Source organism: Cherax quadricarinatus, chromosome 62, assembly GCF_038502225.1.
Source record: "Cherax quadricarinatus isolate ZL_2023a chromosome 62, ASM3850222v1, whole genome shotgun sequence".
In the NCBI taxonomy this organism is placed as follows: Eukaryota; Metazoa; Arthropoda; class Malacostraca; order Decapoda; family Parastacidae; genus Cherax; species Cherax quadricarinatus.
In genome coordinates this window covers 2,000,590-2,023,115 of record NC_091353.1, presented here as the reverse complement: position 1 = coordinate 2,023,115, position 22,526 = coordinate 2,000,590, and the positions used below count along the sequence as shown (strand labels likewise).

Genomic DNA, 22,526 nt, shown 5'->3' with positions numbered 1-22,526 from the left:
GTGCCTCCCTGGGCAGTACTTCTGTCCTGCTGTCTACCAACCTACTACCTACAATATATATGGATGCTTGGTGCCTCCCTGGGCAGTACTACTGTCCTGCTGTCTACCAACCTACTACCTACAATATATATGGATGTTTGGTGCCTCCCTGGGCAGTACTACTGTCCTGCTGTCTACCAACCTACTACCTACAATATATATGGATGTTTGGTGCCTCCCTGGGCAGTACTACTGTCCTGCTGTCTACCAACCTACTACCTACAATATATATGGATGTTTGGTGCCTCCCTGGGCAGTACTACTGTCCTGCTGTCTACCAACCTACTACCTACAATATATATGGATGCTTGGTGCCTCCCTGGGCAGTACTACTGTCCTGCTGTCTACCAACCTACTACCTACAATATATATGGATGCTTGTATAAAAAGCATTTGTTACATTAAATTGTAAGAGAAGTTGCCAATGATATTGACCTTCATGAGTTGTTTATAGAGGAAGAAAAGCATTGTTGCATATGATGTGGATAATGTTAGACATTAGCTCTTTCACGGTCCAGACCCCTGATCTGAAAAATGTTTAGTGTCCATGAATTTAAAAAGAAAAGTTCTTAGGAAATGGTAGAGAATCTTTTTCTGAACTCAGCAATGTAAAAGGTACAATATTTGATGGAAAAACTGATGAAATTACACTTGCAAATTTTGCTGTGTAAGTGATATTTATGTATTAGTAATTTTGCCCATTTAGTCCTATTTTAGGCCAATTATATACATAAAATTTTTTTATCCATTTCGCTATTATGTCTTCCATTTTTATCGATTGAGTACAAGAAACCGCCCATTTAGCTATTTCAGCTGCTCAATAAGGTGATCAGAAATTGGTAATTTGCCCAATTTCACACAGCTTTCAAAATAGGGTTCAGAATAAGCAATGCAGACATTCCTGGCACTAGAATAACATTTCGTCTGTTCTTGAGTTACAGCTCCAGGCTTCTCCAATATTATACATGAATTCTGTTTTGAATTTTTATTCACATTAAAAATAGAAGATTCACTGTTATGCATTATTGTAATAATTTTATAAATATCAATGCATTCATGAGCATACATTAGACTGATCAGTTGGACACGTATTGGACGAGTGATGACTTGTGTACTCTGGAATATCTGCGTAACTCGAATCTTCTTTCAACAAACCAGCTATAACCCCCTGAGGCATGGTTACCTGGAGTTTACCTGGAGAGGGTTTCAGGGGTCAACACCCACATGGCTCAGTCTGAGACCAGCTCTCATGGTGGATCAGTGTTTGATCAACCAGGCTGTTACTACTGGCCCCACAAACCGATTTATGAACCACAGGTAGGCTGATCAGGTACTGTCTTTAGGTGCCTGTCTAGTGCCTTATTGAAGATGGACAGGGGTCTATTGGTAATCTCCCTTATATATGCTGGGAGGCAATTGAACAGTCTTGGGCCCCTGACACTTAGTGTTCTTTCTTAGTGTAATCGTGGCCCCCCCTGCTTCTCACTGGAGAACGTTGCATCTGCCAAATCTTTTGCTTTGGTAGGGAGCAGTTTTTGTGTGCAAGTTTGGTATTAATCCCTCTAGGATTTTCCAAATGTATATTGTCATGCATCTTTCTCGCCAGCATTCCAGGGAATACAAATAAAGGGATTTTGACCGTTCCCAGTAATTTAGGTGCTTTATCGTACTTAGGTGTGCTGTGAAAGTTGTGTATGTTCTCCAGGTCAGCAATTTTGCCTGCCTTGAAGGGGGCACTTAGTGTACAGTAGTATTCCAGCCTAGGGAGAACAAGCGATTTGGAGAGAATCATCATGGGCTTTGCATCCCTAGTTTTGTAGGTTCTCATTATCCATCCTATTTTTCTAGCTGATGACGTAGATAGTACACCTACCATCCGACTTACGACCGAGTTCGGTTCTGAGAAACCGGTTGTAAGTCGAAATGGTCGTAAGTCGAACTTTACTACTGAATATCAACAAAACATTTTTGTAATGACTTTATTTTGTTTTATTTTGGCTTTTCATGTTTTACTTTACTTTTTTTGTTAGTACTGTATTTTATACTGTAAGGTTTAGGATAAACACTGTGTACAACACAAATAGTTGTTTATTTCCCAGAAATTTGGCATAAAAAACACGGTCGTAAGTTGAGTGGGTCGTAAGTTGAGTGGGTCGTAAGTTGAGTGGGTCGTAAGTTGAGTGGGTCGTAAGTTGAGTGGGTCGTAAGTTGAGTGGGTCGTAAGTTGAGTGGGTCGTAAGTTGAGTGGGTCGTAAGTTGAGTGGGTCGTAAGTTGAGTGGGTCGTAAGTTGAGTGGGTCGTAAGTTGAGTGGGTCGTGTGTACATTGTTGTGGTGTTTGAAGGTGAGACCCTCTGACATAATCACTCCCAGATCTTTCACAATATTTTTTTGCTCTAGTGTGTGGTTAGAATTTGTTTCATACTTTTAATTTTATCAAGTCTTCCATATCTGGGTAGTTGAAATTTCTCTTTATATTACTTTATATTGTTTTCTGCGACCCATTTAAACATTTGGCTGATATCCGCTTGGAGTGTTGTCTTGCACTGTTGTGGCAATTAGTCATCCACAAAGGACATGGAGCTGTGGCTTGCATCTCTTGTTTTGTAAGATATGAGGATGAGGAACAGGATGGGAGTGAGTTCTGTCTTGTGGAACAGCTTTTCACTGTAGCAGCCTCAGACTTTACTCATTTTAGTATTACATTTGTGTTTTGTTAGGTTATAGATCCATCTACCACCTTTTCCTGTTATTCCTTTGTCATGCATTTTGTGTGCTATTATATCATGGTCACACTTGTCGAAAGTTTTCGCATAATCTGTGTATACATCTTCGTTTTGTTAATCCTCTAAAGCATCCAGTGGTCCAGCATCATAGTGGTCCAGTAGCTGGGACAGACAGGAGCAACCTGCTCTAAACCCCTGTTGCCCTGGGTTGTGTAATCGATGGGTGTCTAGGTGGTTGGCAATCTTACTTAGAGCCCTTTCAAAGATTTTTGATATGGGATGTTAGTGCTATCGGTCTGTAGTTTTTTGCAATTGCTTTACTGCCACCTTTGTGGAGTGGGGCTATGACTGTTGTATTTGAGTGTTGGTTGACCCCCTGTGTCCATGCTTCCTCCATAGAATGCTGAAGGCATATGACAGGGACTTCTTGAAATTCTTGATGAACACTGAGTTCCAGAAGTCTGGGCTTAGGACAGAGTACATGGGCATGTCATTAACTACCTTTTCAGTCTTGTGGTGTTAGGATATCAGATTTTTGAAGTGACCAAATTTTGAGTCGGTGATAAAAAATTCATTTAGATTGTCGACCGAGTCTTGTTAACGGCTCGCTGAACAGTCATTTGGGTACTTTATCTCGCTCATTTCTTTGCTGTCATCTATGTAGGCCCCATCTCGTCTAAGCAGGGGTTCAATGCTGGATGTTTTCGCCTTAATTTGGCATAAGAGACGTACGTATTTAGATTTTTTTTTCAGTTTCATTGATGGCTTTAAGTTCTTCCCGAGTTTCTTGTCGGCTGTAATACTCCTCCAGCTTACGTTCAATATTTGCTATTTCTCCGATATACTACTACCCCCCCCCCTCTACGAAGAATAAAACCATAAAAAACATCCAAAATTACTCCCTGAAGTTATTTTAAACTCCAAATGTGCTCAGTTTTTTCCCCATTATATACTGCATAGGGCAGGACTTTTTTTTTATATGGTGCACACTTGCCACATAGACCTATTTTCTCTTGTCTAGGCCAAAATTTATCACCTCTCAGCTTGTGTGATTTAAGCTCATCCCGTACCTCTAGGGCACTGACCCAGAGGTAAAAGCGTTGTCCTTGAAGGGGTTAATGTATGTGGCGTACTAGTATGCAGGTGCTGTCTGTTTAGCGGACTGGTTCACAAATGTATACTAGTATGTGTAAACTATTGTATAAAATGAATGAAGAATAATAAACACATAAAAATTTGTTGCTTAGTACCGGTAGACTAAGGTAAAGCAGATGGAGTATGGGTAGTGTAAGTAGGCTAAATAACAAAAAGGCACAATACCGTGACTGGAACAATACACACACAACCTGCTAATAAGGACGTTTCGATGTGACTAACAGAAAGGAGAGAAGGGGCAGTATATATAAACCAGCAGACAGGGACAGGAAAAGTGGTGGTGGTGTGCATCGTATTTTACATTAATTGTAAAACGCAAATGTCACCGGCACATTTGTGCTGCTGTTGCTGACGAGTGATCATTTTTTTCTCTATCTTCAATATACAATAAAATCATGTTTTTATCAGATAACATTTATTTTAGTCTTATTCTGTTCAGAAAAATAAACTTGAATTGTGTAAGATTTTTTTTTTCCAGAATCTTCCCATACAAACAAGTACTTTTTCCTGGGTATCCTACAGTTTAAGGGTTAATTCTGAGTATAAATTGCTGAAGCTGGAGTTATGACATACGTATTGCAATATTGTCAAAATATTTTCAGTGTTGGATGGGCTGTGAGGGTCAGAACTCAAACCAGGTGATGGAAGGAATTGACAAGCGAGATGTTCACTCCACCACCCTCGTTTTATTCTAGGTAAGATATTTATTTAATTTTTATTTACTCCTATTTTGTTTTTATTTTTATACTGTATTTTGATTATTAAATGTGTTCTTTTTGCATTTCATATTTTTTTTTCTAAATTTTATATTGTTTTACAGTACACCGTCGTTTAACAGGGTTTTGTCTAGCACATCCTGGTTATAGCATGATTAAAGAATCGTGGCATATTTTTGTTTAACACTTCATAAAATTAATTTAACTCAGTTGCAGGAGGGGAAAAAATTTTGAGCATGCTGTCGCCCGTGGGGTGGGATGGGCTGTGGATTATACCATTGAGTCAACGGGGGAGACCTACCACCATCCCCAACCACCCTCCCAGCCCGGTTCATACGTATTGGACGAATCTGTGTTAGGAAGGAGCTCGCTGTTTTAGATACATGCACTATTTTAATTGCCCTGTCTTAAACTTGCCAAGCAATCAAGGGACCCAGTAGGCATACAAATGTTGCTGCAAGTGGCAAGAAAAGGTTTAAGCATTAGTCTAGGAGTTACAAAGAAAATATATACACATATGTGTACATTGTATTAAACAAGCTTAAGACTGGCTCGTGTGTGGTGGATATAGTTAGGGCCTAATGGCCTTAACTCTTTCAGTTTGATGTACTAGTATGGCTTACGCACCAGGGTTATTGACGTACTAGAACGCCTAAATTCTGGCGCCTTCAAATTTAGCGAGAGAAAGCTGGTAGGCCTACATATGAAAGAATGGGTCTGTGGTGTGTGCACAGTAAAAAAAAAAATCCTGCAGCACAGTGTGTAATGAGAAAAAAAAATGACCTTGTTTTTGGTTTGAAACAGCGACTTTGCACTGTATTTTTCGTATGGTATTTATGGTTGTATTCTAGTTTTCCTGGTCTCGTTTTATAGAATCAAAGACATATTACAGAAATTGAGATTTTAATTTGTTTCACAATGGAAAAAATACCTTGAAATTGAGCTCAAAGTAGCAGAAATGTTCGATTTTTTTTTCAAAAGTAAACAAATCATGCCAAGCGTCCAATACATGTCAACTGGCGAGTCTAATATTCTTTCACAAGTGCGACGAAATTTATACCATTTCTACTCTAATGCAGTAGTCTCCGTAGCAGTAAATCTTGAATTTTTTTGAGAATAAATATTCAAAGTGGAAAGCAAAAGAAATGTAAGAGGAGCCTGGAGATGTGACTAATGAACAGAGGAAATATTTTAGTGCCAGGAATGTTTGTCTTGTCTATTCTGGACCCTATTTGGAAATTGGCATCTTTTGAAATTTGTATGAAATTGGCAAAATTGCGAATTTCAGACCACTTTATTGGCTAGTTGAAATCGGTAAATGGGTGGTTTCTTGTACTCATTCGATAGAAAAAATGAAGTTCTAGCGAAAGTTATGAATTTTGTCGACTAGTACATTGAAATTGGCCGAAAATAGGGCTCAGAGAGCAAAAGCGCTGATGCGTGAACATCATCGAGACTGCTAACTTCGCGAGAGCATAATTCCGTAAGTTTTCCATCGAATTTCAAAATTTTGGTGTCATTATTATCGGGAAGATTCTTTCTTTTCATAAGAAGAAAAAAATTTTTCCTGAAAAATTTTTGACCCTGAGAACGAGTTTAGGAGAGGGCCTCTCGACCCTGAAAGGGTTATGAAGCATCAGGTCATACAATTAAAAACAATGAGGGGAATATACGAGCTTGTGTAATGAATAACCCAAGATGTCGCCTCATGAAAAGAATGACACTCAGATCACAGCAAGTAAATAAAACTGAAGACTTGCTGCTTGAGTGAATTAAACAAAAGACAGAGAAAGGTGCACCACTTAATTTCATCTTAATTAGGGAAAAGGCCTTACAGTTGTTCAAAGCAGTGTGATAAGGATGGAAGATATGAAAAAGGTGTGTGTTTAGCACTAGCTGGTTCCACAACTTTAAATTGCATAATTAGTTACATAAAATTAAGTTTTCTGGTGAAAGTGCTTCAGCTTATCATACAGTAGCAAGTAAACAGCAAGATAAAGTTAACATTGCAGCAGTTACGTGAGCAGTTCCATGTTGCTAAACTAGCAGACTTTTTCACTGAAGAGGACCCTGACTAATCTAGAAGCAGTGCTTTGAAATGGGGTCTAGACCAGCTGATGATGCCTTACCATCAGCTGTATAATGTACTTCAGGATAAGAGCCCAGAGATCCATTACAGAATTTATGCACACTCCAATACCACCATTGATTTCAGTTCCAGAACCTCTACCATCCACTTCTGCTGACAACCAACAACCATCCACCTCAACCCAGTAGGGCCACACCATCCATATCCACTCTTCACAATCATCTGCAAACACCATTACCCAGAATTTAAGGTAATAAATACTATTATTTCTATTGCATTTGAAGTCTTGTGCAGTAATGTATCACGACAGTGCACTACAGTTACATGTTCACTTTCATTTTTGTAAGATCTGTTGGTCTAAAAAAAAGTCGTTGGGCTTTTTGGGGGCTCCCAGGAACGTAACCCTATTTTTCCCACATTCTTTAGTTTGTCTAACACGGTTTTGCCTAACGGCATTTTCAGGGACGTAGCTACCGTGTTAAATGACTGTCTCTTGTAATTAACCCTTTCAGTGGCCATCATATAGAACTCATTAAGGTCAAGGTCCTTCATGTAGTTCTACCTCATGAGTTTGGGTCACTCACATAAGCTTTGGGCAGTAAATTTTGGCATAGATAAGAGAGAATGACTCTGGATGTTTATGGTTTTATTAGCAGCTTCTTGGTATCACTTGATAGAATGAAAGAAATGCTAATGAAATTGAAAGTATTTTGGTTGGTGTCTGAACCGAATGTTGCTTGAAATTGGTCTCGATGTAATGAAATTTAATTTTTGGTGATATTCCTTAGGATGGGTAAGGCCCCCTATATCTCCCAGTTTGTTACCAGTTTTTAACTGGTCTCGTTCAATTATTGGGTTGCTGTAAACCATGACTGGTCATTCCTGGTTATGTTAGTGTCTGAGAAATAGAGTAAATCTTCTATTTTTTTGTGATTATGAATTCATTATGGAAGGCAAGTGTAATATAAGAGGCCAGAGGATGTTATTAATGACACTGCTAACTTTGCTCCAGCATAATTTCATAAATTTTCCAGTAAGTTTCATATTCTTGGTGTCATACCTCCAGGAAAAATTTTCTACCATTAGTTTTTTTTTTTTTTTTTTTTTTTTTTTTTTAACCCTTTGAGGGTCCAAGAATTTTCCAAAAAAAATTATGAAATGATAGAGAATCTTTTTCTGAAGGCAATAAAATAGTATGAAATTTGATGGAAAATTTGTGAAATTACACTACCGCAAATTTTACTGCATCAGCGATATTTACACATTGGTGATTTTGCCCACTTTTACTTCTATTTGTGATGAGAAATTGGTAATTTTGCCAATTTCAGTTCAAAATATTTGTTTCAAAATAGGGTCCAGAGTAAACAATACAGGCATTCCTAGCACTAATATAACATTTCTTCTGTTTATTAGTTATGTATTCAGGCTTTAGAGATGAATTCTATTTTTATTTTTATTTACATAAGTTTTATTCACACCAAAAAATAGAAGATTTACCGTTATGCAATATTGTAATAATTGTATAAATAATATCGCCACTTTCTGTTGATTTGTATTGGATGCATGACGTCATTTGTTTACTTGTGAGCATCGGCAAAAATTGAAAATTTCCGCTACTTTGAGGTAAATTTCAAACTACTGTACTATTTTCAGTACTAAAACCAGTCAGAATCATCTCAGTTTCTGTAATATATCTTCCATTCTATCAACTGAGACCAAGAAACCACAAATACAACTGTAAAAACCACAAGAAAATACACCGCAAAGTCAGCATTTTAGTCCAAACAAATACACCTACCATCCGACTTACGACCTGCTCGACTTACGACCACTCGACTTACGACCACTCGACTTATGACAGTGGTTTTTTATGCCAAATTTCTGGGAAATAAACAACTATTTGTGTTGTACACAGTGTTTATACTAAACCTTACAGTATAAAATACAGTACTAACAACATAAAAAGTAAAGTAAAACATGAAATACCAAAATAAAACAATAAAAGTCATTACAAAAATGTTTTGTTGATGTTCAGTAGTAAAGTTCGACTTACGACCATTTCGACTTAGGACCAGTTTCTCGGAACCGAACTCGGTCGTAAGTCTGATGGTAGGTGTAGTTGCATTTTTTCTCATGCACTGGGTACTGCAGGATTTGTTTTATATGGCGCACACTTACCACATAGATGCACTCTCATATCTAGGCCCAAATTTACCGCTCACAGCTTATAAGTGAACTGAGCTTATGACATAGATCTACGGCTTGGACCCCCAAAGGGTTAAAGTTGACTCTGGGAACAATATTGATTAACCCTTTGAGGGTTTTCGTCGTACTAGTACGTCTTACGCGTAGGGGTTTTTGACGTACTAGTACTCATAAATTCTAGCGGCCTCAAATCTAGTGGGAGAAAGCTGGTAGGCCTTCATATGAAAGAATGGGTCTGTGGTCAGTGTGCACAGTCTAAAAAAAATCCTGCAGCACACAGTGCATAATGAGAAAAAAAAAACTTTTACCATTTTTTTTTTAATAAATCAGCGACTTTGCAGTGTATTTTCGTATGGTATTTATTGTTGTATTCTAGTTTTCTTGGTCTTATTTTATAGAATGGAAGACATATTACAGAAATTGAGATGATTTTGACTGGTTTTACAAAGAAAGGTGCCTTGAAATTGAGCTCAAAGTAGCAGAAATGTTCGATTTTTACCAAACTTCAAAAGTAAACAAATCGTGCCAAGCGTGCAATACACGTCAACTGGTGAGTCTAATATTCTTTCACAAGTGCACCAATAATATTTATACCATTTTTTACACTAATGCAGTAGTCTGCATAACAGTAAATCTTATATTTTTTGTGAAAATAAAAATTCAAAGTGGAAAGCAAAAGAATATAAGAGGGGCCTTGAGACATGACTAATGACTAGAGGAAATGTCATTTTAGTGCCAGGAATGTCTTTCTTGTTTATTCTGGACCCTATTCGGAAATTGGCATCTTTTGAAATTTGTGTGAAATTGGCAAAATTGCTAAATTCTGACCACTGTACTGGATAGTTGAATTTCATAAATGAGTGGTTTCTTGCACCCATTCGATAGAAAAAATGGAGTTCTAGCGACATATTCATGTTTTTTGTCGACTAGTACAGTGAAATTGGCCGAAAATGGGGCTCAAAGTAGGCAAAATCGCCGATGCGTAAACATCGCCGAGACCGCTAACTTTGCGAGAGCATAATTTCGTAAGTTTCTATCAAATTTCAAACTTTTGGTGTCTTTATGATCGGGAAAAGATTCTCTATCTTTTCATAAGAGAAAATAATTTTTTTTTTTTTTAAATTTTGCTGATCCTGAGAACGAGTTTCGGAGAGGGCCTGTCGACCATCAAAGGGTTAAAGGGGTCTGGACAGTGAAAGGAGTTAAATATCTAAAATGTTTTGTCCAAACCATATACAGTGGAACCTCTACTTGCGAGTTTAATCCTTTCCATGACCTTGCTCGCAACTGGATTTGCTAGTTTGCAGAGTCAATTTTCCTCATTTAAACTAATTGAAATGCAATTAATCTGTTCCAGTGGAATTCTGTACAGTGGACCCCCGCATAACGGACGCCTTGCATAACGGACAATCCGCATAGCGGACGCTTTGATCGCTAAAATTTTGCCCCGCATAGCGGACAAAAACCCGCTCAGCGGCCTTCGTCCGAGACGCGTCCAATGTGCGCCCTCAGCCAGCCTCACATGTGCCGCCTGTGCCATTGTTTACCAGCCAGCCTCCGCGGTAACATTCAAGCATACAATCGGAATATTTCGTATTAGTGTTTTCGGTGCTGTTTCTGGAAAATAAGTGACCATGGGCCCCAAGAAAGCTTCTAGTTCCAACCCTACTGGTTCAAAGGAGGGGAGAGAGAAATTGAAGGAATTGCCTACTTCAAAGATTAAGGAAATGTGTGCAAAATGGCTTGAAGTGCAAACCTTTTTTGATGAAAATCACCTACACACAGCTATTGCAAGCCGTGCTGGTGACTGTTACAATGACAGTGTTGTGAACCACTTTAGACAAATCATAAAGGAACGAGAGGTACAGGCCACTATGGACAGATATGTTGTGCGAAAGAAGTCCAGTGACTCTGAAGCTGGTCCTAGTGGCATTAAAAGAAGGGAAGTAACCCCAGAAAAGGACTTGCCTCCTCAAGTCTTAATGGAAGGGGATTCCCCTTCTAAACACTAACACACACACTCCCCTCCTCCCATCCCATCAATCATCACCAGATCTTCAATAAAAGTAAGTGTCATGTAATTGTGCATGCCTTTTTCAGTTTGTGTGTACTAAAATTAACATTTTTTTGTGGTAAAAGAAAATTTTTTTCATACTTTTGGGTGTCTTGCACGGATTAATTTTATTTCCATTATTTCTTATGGGGAAAATTCATTCACATAACGAACATTTCGCATAACAGCCAGCCCTCTTGCACGGATTAAGGTCGCTATGCGGGGGTCCACTGTACTTCAATAATTTCGCTAATATCAACTCTACGGCTTCTTTATCAATCTCACTTCATCTAATATGACATAATAAACTATAAATAACATAGAAACCTGATATATACTCTAAAATGAATAAAATGTCATTCATGTAGTGGTATGGGCGGTGTCGGCGAGTTTCTGGAGACCGGGCAAAATTCTTCATGGATAATTTCGCTATTATCTATACGACTTATTTATATATCACAGTTCATCTAATATGACACAAGACAATATAAATAACGTAGAAACACGATATATGCTCTAGAATGAATAAAATGTCATGTAACAGGTGGAGGCAGCCACAACCGCTCCCTCTTTGCTGTGGTAAACACTGCCATCTAGTGATGGCCTTTTGAAGCAGTCTATTATTATAATTATTATAGTACATTATTATATATGTATTATTATATTATTATATGTATTGTTATTCATATTATTATACATATTATTATTATTACATTATTATTATTACATTATTATTATTATTATTGGAGATGGGAAGTACAGTGCCTGCACTCTGAAGGAGGGGTGTTAATGTTGCAGTTTAAAAACTGTAGTGTAAAGCACCCTTCTGGCAAGACAGTGATGGAGTGAATGATGGTGAAAGTTTTTCTTTTTCGGGCCACCCTGCCTTGGTGGGAATCGGCCGGTGTGATAATAAAATAAAATATTATTACATTATTATTATTACATTATTATTATTATTATTATTACTACACATTATTTTATACATATCTTTTAGCTTACGAGAGGTTTTTACAAAGCAGAAGTGTTATAAGAAGAGCAGAGTATATGGAGAGTAAAAGAAAGGTGAAGAGAGTGGTGAGAGAGTGCAAAAGGAGAGTAGATGAAAGAGTGGGAGAGGCACTGTCAAGAAATTTTAATGAAAATAAGAAAAAATTTTGGAGTGAGTTAAACAAGTTAAGAAAGCCTAGGGAAAGTATGGATTTGTCAGTTAAAAACAGTAGGGGAGTTAGTAGATGGGGAGAGGGAGGTATTAGGTAGATGGCGAGAATATTTTGAGGAACTTTTAAATGTTAAGGAAGAAAGGGAGGCGGTAATTTCATGCATTGGCCAGGGAGGTATACCATCTTTTAGGAGTGAAGAAGAGCAGAATGTAAGTGTGGTGGAGGTACGTGAGGCATTACGTAGAATGAAAGGGGGTAAAGCAGCTGGAACTGATGGGATCATGACAGAAATGTTAAAAGCAGGGGGGGATATAGTGTTGGAGTGGTTGGTACTTTTGTTTAATAAATGTATGAAAGAGGGGAAGGTACCTAGGGATTGGCAGAGAGCATGTATAGTCCCTTTATATAAAGGGAAAGGGGACAAAAGAGATTGTAAAAATTATAGAGGAATAAGTTTACTGAGTATACCAGGAAAAGTATACGGTAGGGTTATAATTGAAAGAATTAGAGGTAAGACAGAATGTAGAATTGCGGACGAGCAAGGAGGCTTCAGAGTGGGTAGGGGATGTGTAGATCAAGTGTTTACATTGAAGCATATATGTGAACAGTATTTAGATAAAGGTAGGGAAGTTTTTATTGCATTTATGGATTTAGAAAAGGCATATGATAGTGGATAGAGGAGCAATGTGGCAGATGTTGCAAGTATATGGAATAGGTGGTAAGTTACTAAATGCTGTAAAGAGCTTTTATGAGGATAGTGAGGCTCAGGTTAGGGTGTGTAGAAGAGAGGGAGAATACTTCCCGGTAAAAGTAGGTCTTAGACAGGGATGTGTAATGTCACCATGGTTGTTTAATATATTTATAGATGGGGTTGTAAAAGAAGTAAATGCTAGGGTGTTCGGGAGAGGGGTGGGATTAAATTATGGGGAATCAAATTCAAAATGGGAATTGACAGTTACTTTTTGCTGATGATACTGTGCTTATGGGAGATTCTAAAGAAAAATTACAAAGGTTAGTGGATGAGTTTGAGAATGTGTGTAAAGGTAGAAAGTTGAAAGTGAACATAGAAAAGAGTAAGGTGATGAGGGTATCAAATGATTTAGATAAAGAAAAATTGGATATCAAATTGGGGAGGAGGAGTATGGAAGAAGTGAATGTTTTCAGATACTTGGGAGTTGACGTGTCGGCGGATGGATTTATGAAGGATGAGGTTAATCATAGAATTGATGAGGGAAAAAAGGTGAGTGGTGCGTTGAGGTATATGTGGAGTCAAAAAACGTTATCTATGGAGGCAAAGAAGGGAATGTATGAAAGTATAGTAGTACCAACACACTTATATGGATGTGAAGCTTGGGTGGTAAATGCAGCAGCGAGGAGACGGTTGGAGGCAGTGGAGATGTCCTGTCTAAGGGCAATGTGTGGTGTAAATATTATGCAGAAAATTCGGAGTGTGGAAATTAGGAGAAGGTGTGGAGTTAATAAAAGCATTAGTCAGAGGGCAGAAGAGGGGTTGTTGAGGTGGTTTGGTCATTTAGAGAGAATGGATCAAAGTAGAATGACATGGAAAGCATATAAATCTATAGGGGAAGGAAAGAGGGGTAGGGGTCGTCCTCGAAAGGGTTGGAAAGAGGGGGTAAAGGAGGTTTTGTGGGTGAGGGGCTTGGACTTCCAGCAAGCGTGCATGAGCGTGTTAGATAGGAGTGAATGGAGACGAATGATACTTGGGACCTGACGATCTGTTGGAGTGTGAGCAGGGTAATATTTAGTGAAGGGATTCAGGGAAACCGGTTATTTTCATATAGTCGGACTTGAGTCCTGGAAATGGGAAGTACAATGCCTGCACTTTAAAGGAGGGGTTTGGGATATTGGCAGTTTGGAGGGATATGTTGTGTATCTCTATACGTATATGCTTCTAAACTGTTGTATTCTGAGCACCTCTGCAAAAGCAGTGATAATGTGTGAGTGTGGTGAAAGTGTTGAATAATGATGAAAGTATTTTCTTTTTGGGGATTTTCTTTCTTTTTTTTGGGTCACCCTGCCTTGGTGGGAGACGGCCGACTTGTTGAAAAAAAAAAAAAAAAAAATCTTTTATTTTTTTTTTATCACTGGCCGATTCCCACCAAGGCAGGGTGGCCCGAAAAAGAAACTTTCACCATCATTCACTCCATCACTGTCTTGCCAGAAGGGTGCTTTACACTACAGTTTTTAAACTGCAACATCAACACCCCTCCTTCAGAGTGCAGGCACTGTACTTCCCATCTCCAGGACTCAAGTCCGGCCTGCCGATTTCCCTGAACCCCTTCATAAGTGTTACTTTGCTCACACTCCAACAGCACGTCAAGTATTAAAAACCATTTGTCTCCATTCACTCCTATCAAACATGCCCCTCGCACACAAATAAATAATTTGTAACTTTTATTCACACAAAAAAATATAAGATTTACTGTGATGTCATTTGTTTACACTGAAACAGCCAAGCAATGGACCATTTCTCCTAGGTTGAGCTCTATTTCAAGGTACTTTTCGTCGTGAAAGCAATCAAAATCATATCTATTTCTGTAATTTATCTTCCATTCTATCAAATGAGACCAAAACAATGAGAATACAACCATAAAAACCATTCGAAATTACCCCTAAGGGGTGGCTAATTGCTGAGACGTGAACTCCATTATTTATGATTAGATTTCTTTCATTTTTGGTGTATGTTAAGAAGCATCTTTCCATCATACATTGCCCAAGTTTCAATAAGATAGTCCAACAAACAAATGAGATACAATTCCCGAGATGAAGAGCAAGAGTCCCTCACCAGTGTCAAGGAACCTGCCTTGAGGTCTGCTCGCTTGTGGAAATTTTGCTCGCGTATGGAAGCAAAAAATCGACCCATCGACTGCTCGTATTTGGAAAAACTCGCACGTGGACACGCTCGCAAGTAGAGGTTCCACTGTATATTTTTAATAAAATAGTAGGACTCCTGAAAAATGTTTAGAATTTTTGGAGAGGCTGTGATCATAACCCTATTTTTTCCATTCATTATACAGGTCTCCCTCAACATTCGCGAGGGTTAGGGGATCAAGAGCCTCACGAATGTTGAAAAACCGTGAATGTTTGGTGCCCCAATATATTGTAGGGAAATATATTACAATACTGCTTCCTTAACTTGTTGAACCATGAATAATCATAAAATACATGAAAACGTCGTAAATTGTGCTAAATATATACATGTTATGCTTTAATAACGCATGTTATTTAACCCTTTGAGGGTCCGTCCCGTAGATCTATGGCTTTACATTCAGGGTCCAAACCGTAGATCTACGTCATGAGCTCAGCTCACTGATAAACTGTGAGTGGTACATTTGGGCCTAGATATGAGAATACATCTGTGGTATGTGTGCACCACATAAAACAGATCCTGCAGCAAACTGTGTATAATGAGAGAAAAAAAATGAAATCATGATTTTTCGATTAAAACAGCAACTTTGCAGTGTTTTTTCGTATGTTTTTTATAGTTGTATTTGCGATTTCTTGGTCTCATTTGATAGAATGGAAGACATATTACAGAAATAGAGATGATTTTGATTGGTTTTAGCACTGGAAATGGCTTGAAACTGAGCTCAAAGTAGCAGAAATGTTAAATTTTTGCCGATATTCAAGAGTAAACAAACGACCTCACACGTCTAATACACACCAGCTGGTGGGTCTCATATACATTCACAAATATGGTGATGATATTTATACAATTATTACAGTATTGCATAACAGTAAATCTTCTATTTTTTGGTGTGAATAAAAATTCATTATGTGAATAAAAAATCAAAATGGAATTTATTTGTAAAGCCTCAAAACATAACTAATGAACAGAGGAAATGTTAGTTTAGTGCCAGGAATGCCTACATTGTTCATTCTGGACCCTATTTTGAAATTGGAATATTTTGAACTTTGTGTTAAATTGGCCAAATTAACAATTTCCGATCACTTTATTTTGTAGTTGAAACAGTTGACTTGGCGATTTCTTGTGCTCAATCGATAGAACAGAAGTAATACTAGTGAAATAGCTAAGAATTTGGTTGATTGGAATAATGTAATTGGCCTAAAATGGGAGTCAAAGTCGGCAAAATCGCCGATTCGTAAATATCGCTGACACATCAAAATTCGCGAGAACATAATTTCGTCAATTTTCCACCAAATTTCGTACTTTTTGTTTTATTACCTTCACAAAAAGATTCTCTACGATTTCATAAGAAAAAATAACAATTTTTTTTTTTTGAAAATTCTTGGACACTGGTGCGTGACTCCAGATTTGGGCCTTGGACCCTGAAAGGGTTAATTATTAGTTATTAGTTATTATTAGTTATTAATTATTATTAGTTATTATTAGTTATTATTATTAGTTATTATTATTAGTTATTGTTATTAGTTATTGTTATTAGTTATTGTTATTAGTTATTGTTATTAGTTATTGTTATTAGTTATTGTTATTAGTTATTGTTATTAGTTATTGTTATTAGTTATTGTTATTAGTTATTGTTATTAGTTATTAGTTATTGTTATTAGTTATTGTTATTAGTTGTTATTATTAGTTATTATTGTTATTAGTTATTGTTATTAGTTATTATTAGTTATTGTTATTAGTTATTGTTATTAGTTATTGTTATTAGTTATTGTTATTAGTTATTAGTTATTGTTATTAGTTATTGTTATTAGTTATTGTTATTAGTTATTGTTATTAGTTATTGTTATTAGTTATTGTTATTAGTTATTGTTATTAGTTATTGTTATTAGTTATTGTTATTAGTTATTGTTATTAGTTATTGTTATTAGTTATTGTTATTAGTTATTGTTATTAGTTATTGTTATTAGTTATTGTTATTAGTTATTGTTATTAGTTATTGTTATTAGTTATTGTTATTAGTTATTGTTATTAGTTATTGTTATTAGTTATTAGTTATTGTTATTAGTTATTGTTATTAGTTATTGTTATTAGTTATTGTTATTAGTTATTGTTATTAGTTATTGTTATTAGTTATTGTTATTAGTTATTGTTATTAGTTATTGTTATTAGTTATTGTTATTAGTTATTGTTATTAGTTATTTTTATTAGTTATTGTTATTAGTTATTGTTATTAGTTATTGTTATTAGTTATTTGTTATTAGTTATTTATTATTGTTATTAGTTATTGTTATTAGTTATTGTTATTAGTTATTGTTATTAGTTATTGTTATTAGTTATTGTTATTAGTTATTGTTATTAGTTATTGTTATTAGTTATTGTTATTAGTTATTTATTATTAATTTATTATTAGTTATTTATTATTAGTTATTGTTATTAGTTATTGTTATTAGTTATTTATTATTAGTTATTTATTATTAGTTATTTATTATTAGCTGTAGCAGAAATGTTTAATTCTTTGCAGTGTTCAGGAGTAAACACATGTCACTGTCTAATACCTTTCCTAATAGCCATTCCAATATGCAGTCATGAATGGGTTTACATTATTTATTCTGTAGTTTAATAGGAAATAATGAACAAACAAAACACTCACCACACAGTGGTGGGAGGGCTGGCTGCCAGTTGCGGGGGTGGGAGGGAGGGTAGTAGGGACTCGCAGGTGGCGGGAAACTTAAATATGATTTGGCGGCTGGGAATTTGGTGGCTGGGAATTCGCGAATGTGTGAAGCCCGTGAAAGTTGAAAACGTGAATGTTGAGGGAGACCTGTACATATTTTGTAACACAAAATTGTACATTTGCTGACCATTTCTTGAATTGAACTATTAATTAGCCCTTTATTGTGGTAGAGATCGATGATATTTTTTCAAAGTGTGGAAAGGCTTTCCAACAACGTCGTCTACAAGATGTAGATGGGGTATATAAAGAGCCAAGATTATGTGGATCTTGACGGTCGCTGTGTGATGAACTAGCTTGCATAGCATTACCAAACGATTCTACACAAGTATTTGTCAAGAGTTTTGAGTCTTAGTATAGTAAAAGCATGCGTTCTTTTTTCAATGCACCGGCCATATCCCACCGAGGCAGGATAGACCAAAAAGAAAACCAAAAGTTTCTCTAACTTTAATAATGTATACAGGAGAAAGGGCTACTAGCCCCCTTGACACATCTCTTAACTGTTCTTAGACACCTCTGAGAGAAGATATGGGTTCTTTTCACTCAATTCTCTAGCAGTTATCTTAGGTGTACTTGCTAACTGCTTCTTTAACACAGTTAAGGTACGAACAGATGTCTTCTTTGAGGGGCCAAGCCGAGGTTTGGCAGATGGTAACTCGACACCAGCCTTGAAATGCTGTGCCCAATTTCTCATTGAATGCTTACACACACCAATATTCTCCTCTATTTCTTTTGTCTGTTGCCCAACTTTGTAAAGTCCTATGGTTTGAGCTATAGTTTCAGGTGTTAGACTTCCTTTTACCCTTAATCAAACATGTATAGTCCTAAAACCAAAGGGAACACCGGACAAATGATGGGGCAGATGAGACAGAAGTGCAAAGTTTCCTCTCACCATGGCAGCCACGTGAGGACTGAGGAGTCACTGTGGAGTGTGGTGGCAGGCCGTGATGTCATGCTAACAGTTGCTACCCAGCATAATGCACTGATGAAAAAAGCCCTATGTATGGCAGGCCTTTGATTTTTGTCATGACATTATGCATAACGTTGTAATGCTACTGTAATATTGTCCAAATTTTTCAGTGTTGGCTGGGCTGTGAAAGAACTAAACCAGGTGATGGAAGGAATTGACGAGCACAAGACACAAGTATCAACAGATGTACACTCCACCACCCTCATTTTATCCAAGGTAAGCTATTTAGTTCATTTTATTTTTCATATTTTTACTTTTATTTTTTTTTATTTTTTTTTAAACTTTTAATGGCTGTCATGCAGAACTGTCAGGATCCTTTGTCGTATAGTTATACATCATTAGCTCGGCTTACCCATATGAGCTGTGGGCTCTAAATTTTTGCGTAGATATGAGAAATGGTTCTGGGCAGTGAATGTGCACAGTATGAAAAAAATTCTGACCCCCCCCCCCCCCCACAGCCATTACAGTCTCTCCTTGCTTACCAGTGTACTTGTTTACCGACGACTTGGACTTACGATGGGCTCTTGACCAGTATGCATACCTAAATAATGTATATTAGAGCTGATTTCCTCTATTCTGCTTATTACAATATATAGTACTACTGTGTAAACATTTAAACAACAAACATTAAAACAATATCAAAGTTGGTTGACTAAAACCCACTACCATTATAATACGTGTATGCTCCTTGCTTTGCAATGAATTCGTTTACTGATGTTTTAGGAACAGAACACCGTCGTTATGTAGCTTGAAATTGGTCACAGGAAATTTTTATTTTTAGTGATATTCCTGAGGACAGGTAAGGCATCCCTATAATCCTCTGTCTGCTTTGTGGGTTTTTAATTAGTCTCGGTCACTTATTTGGATGCTATAACCCACTACCAGTCATTCCTGGTCATACAGGAGTCCCGCTTTATGGCATTTCAGTAATGCAGCGGTTTTTCAGTTACACCCATTCTTCATCTATTCAGACTTAGTACAAATAATACATTAACCACTCACTTTAAGGATGAATATATTTTAAGATAAGCAATGAGTATTGTGTATACATTTTTTAGGCCTAGCTCTATTGCTCACTTAATGATATGTACATATCAGTTTTTTTTTTTTTTTTTTTTAAATACCCCAGTAGCCCGGAACCTGACCTGCTGTTTATGCTGATTGGTGTTGTGGTAAACGAGATTGATGGCCTGTTGATATATTGATTTTTGAAGCGTGGAAAGGCTTTTCCAACAACGTCATCTGCAAGATGTAGATGGGGTATAAAAGGAGCCAAGAATATGTGGATCTTGACGGTCGTTGTGTGATTTATTAACTTGCATAGCATTACCAAAGGATTCTACAATAATATCTTTAATTGTAAGAAATTGGCACTTAAATTAAGCTCCAAGTTGTTTATGCAGAAATAAACAGCTTTTCTCTACATATAATGTAGGTAAAATTTTATTTGTTTCTTAAACTTCTACACCTGGACTTGTTAATTATAATATTTTCTGAAATTTTTCCAGTGTTGGTTTGACTGAAGATCAGAACTTGCAGATCGTTGAAGGAATTGACATGCACAGAAGTACCAGAAGAGTAAATATTCACTTAACTGAACAGGTTTAACCAAGATAAGGCAGGCAGTGTTGACATGAAGTAAACAAAGCCCAATGCCAGGCTAACATTCCATGTAAAATGAAAAGTTTCTTGTATTTCCTAGTGATAATAAATTGGTTTAAAAGTGTCTTTAAATACCATTTTTCCTTTTATTGTGTGTTAACTTCTATCAAACTCATAAATTTCCCTATAGGTAAATCCAGCCTAGGGCCTCAATCTGTGGTGTCTCGTGTCAAGGTGTATAATTTTGACTGTCATGAGCCTTTCTTACACGTTCCTTGCATGCATTCCATTTCAGAATAATGCTGTCTTAAGCCAATAAATTGGCACTGGTATTGAATTCTGCATTGATTTTGTCCTTCCAGGACAGCAAAGAGAAGTTGAAAACACAGCTGTGCAACTCTCTCCTCTTCAAGGGATGGGCTCCTTGGCGTGATGAAGAGGCTTTTGGTTTGAGGAAATGGACCTTTGTCTTGTTCCTCAGACCAAACCTAATTGCCTCCCAATCCCCTCTCCCCTTTACCATCCTCCCTATCCCTTCTTTCCCATTCCTCACCTGTCCCTTGCCTGTTTTCAGCCTTTGGGGTCCTCCCTTCAGGCATTCTAGTTTCTAGGTAGGGGGAACTGTACCTTAGTCCATTTCTATCCATTGAGGTCCTTGGTGATGGTGTAGTTTGCTGTTGAATCTATATCTGGGGATGTCCTGATCCCTCTCTGGTCTCCCAGAGGGAGGCTTTAGGTGTCTTTCGGGTCATGGGTGTATCTTCAGAGGTTACCTGTCGGATTTGAGATAGTGGCCAAAGGAGGTATGCCTTGTGGCGGGTATTCAGCTGCCCTCTTTGTCCATCAAGGTGGCTCGGTAGATGTGAGGTTACTATCCTGGATTGCTGGTTTACTGGCATGAAGGGAAAGGTATGGTATGGGTTCCATGCAGCATCTGCACTGCTTGCTGTGCTAAGGTCTTCTTGAATGTGGAGAGGGATTTACAGCCATTTCATTCCTTGTAGGAACTACCCCACCACGTTTCCTCCCTTTTTTTATCCAGAAAAAGGAAAACTTTCAGGCTTTCTGATGCAGCACCCTCTTAGACCCTGCTCTATTATTGGACCTTTCTAATGCCCTGCCTCTTCAAGGGGGGGCTCCTTGGCGTGGTGAAGAGGCTCTTGGTCTGAGGAATTAGCCCTGTCGGTCTTCTTCCTCAGACCGAACCTAATTACCCCCCATTCTCCCCTCCCCTATCCCATCCTCCCCTTTTTCCATTCCCCCTCCTCCCCACCCCTCCCTTTTGCCCTTCCTCTTTTTGGCCTTTGGGATTTCTCCCACAGGCACGCTAGTTCCTAGGTAGGGGAAAGGACACCGGGGTCCATCCCATTCCGTTGAGGTTCTTGGCAGTGGCGTAGTTTGCCGTGGAATCTGGATTGCCTGGGGATGTCCCGATCCCTCTCCGATATCCCGGAGTAGCTTTGGGTGTCTTTCGGGCGACGGGTGTATCTCTGGAAGCCACCTTTTGGATTCCAGGGGTGGTGGCCGAAGGAGGTATGCTTTGTGGCGGATATCCGGCCGCCCTCTTTTGTCCACCGAGGTAGCTCGGCAGATGTGAGGTTGCTATCCCGGATTGCTGGTTTACTGGCATGAAGGGTAGGGTATGGCACGGGTTCCATGCTGCATCTGCGCTACTAGGGGTGTTGAGGTCCTCTTGGGCACGGAGGGAGATTTCCGGCCCTTTCATTATTCCTGGGAACTATTCCTCCCGCTCCCCCCTTTTTTTATTCTTTTTTTATTTTTATTTTTCTTTTTTTTTCTTAAAAACAAAAAGCAAAGGAGTAACCTAACCATGGCAGCCCTAGTCCATGAACCCACTACCCCCGGGCCCCTTCTTGATACCGCACCCCATTCTGATCCTGCCTTGTGTTTAGACCACTCTTCGGACACTCCTGATGCCCCTGTACCTCTTGCTGGTGCTGTTTCCTCACCCGCTTCAGGTACCGGGGCTTCGACCGACTCCTTCGATTTGTCTGAACTCCGCTCTCCTTTGACTATGCTTCCGGCTTCTCCCTCTACGGTACGGCAATTTTCGAATTGCCCGCCCATTTCACGCCGGACCAACTCCGGTCCTACTCCTAAACGCCAACGTCAATCTCCTGATGATGCTCCTTCGTTACCTTCCCATTCTACTCGGAAAAGACCGACAC

At 38.0% G+C, this 22,526-nt stretch overlaps 1 long non-coding RNA gene across 1 annotated transcript in view; it reads left to right on the top strand.

Moving 5' to 3' along the window:
• Positions 1-20,461, top strand: part of LOC128687307 (uncharacterized) — a 39,493-nt gene extending 19,032 nt beyond the window's left edge. Inside the window, exons 3-5 of the long non-coding RNA XR_011393730.1 lie at positions 4,521-4,613; positions 18,846-18,951; positions 20,244-20,461. This is a non-coding gene — a long non-coding RNA (uncharacterized lncRNA). The remainder of the gene's footprint in view (positions 1-4,520; positions 4,614-18,845; positions 18,952-20,243) is intronic.
• Positions 20,462-22,526: the final 2,065 nt, after the last annotated feature.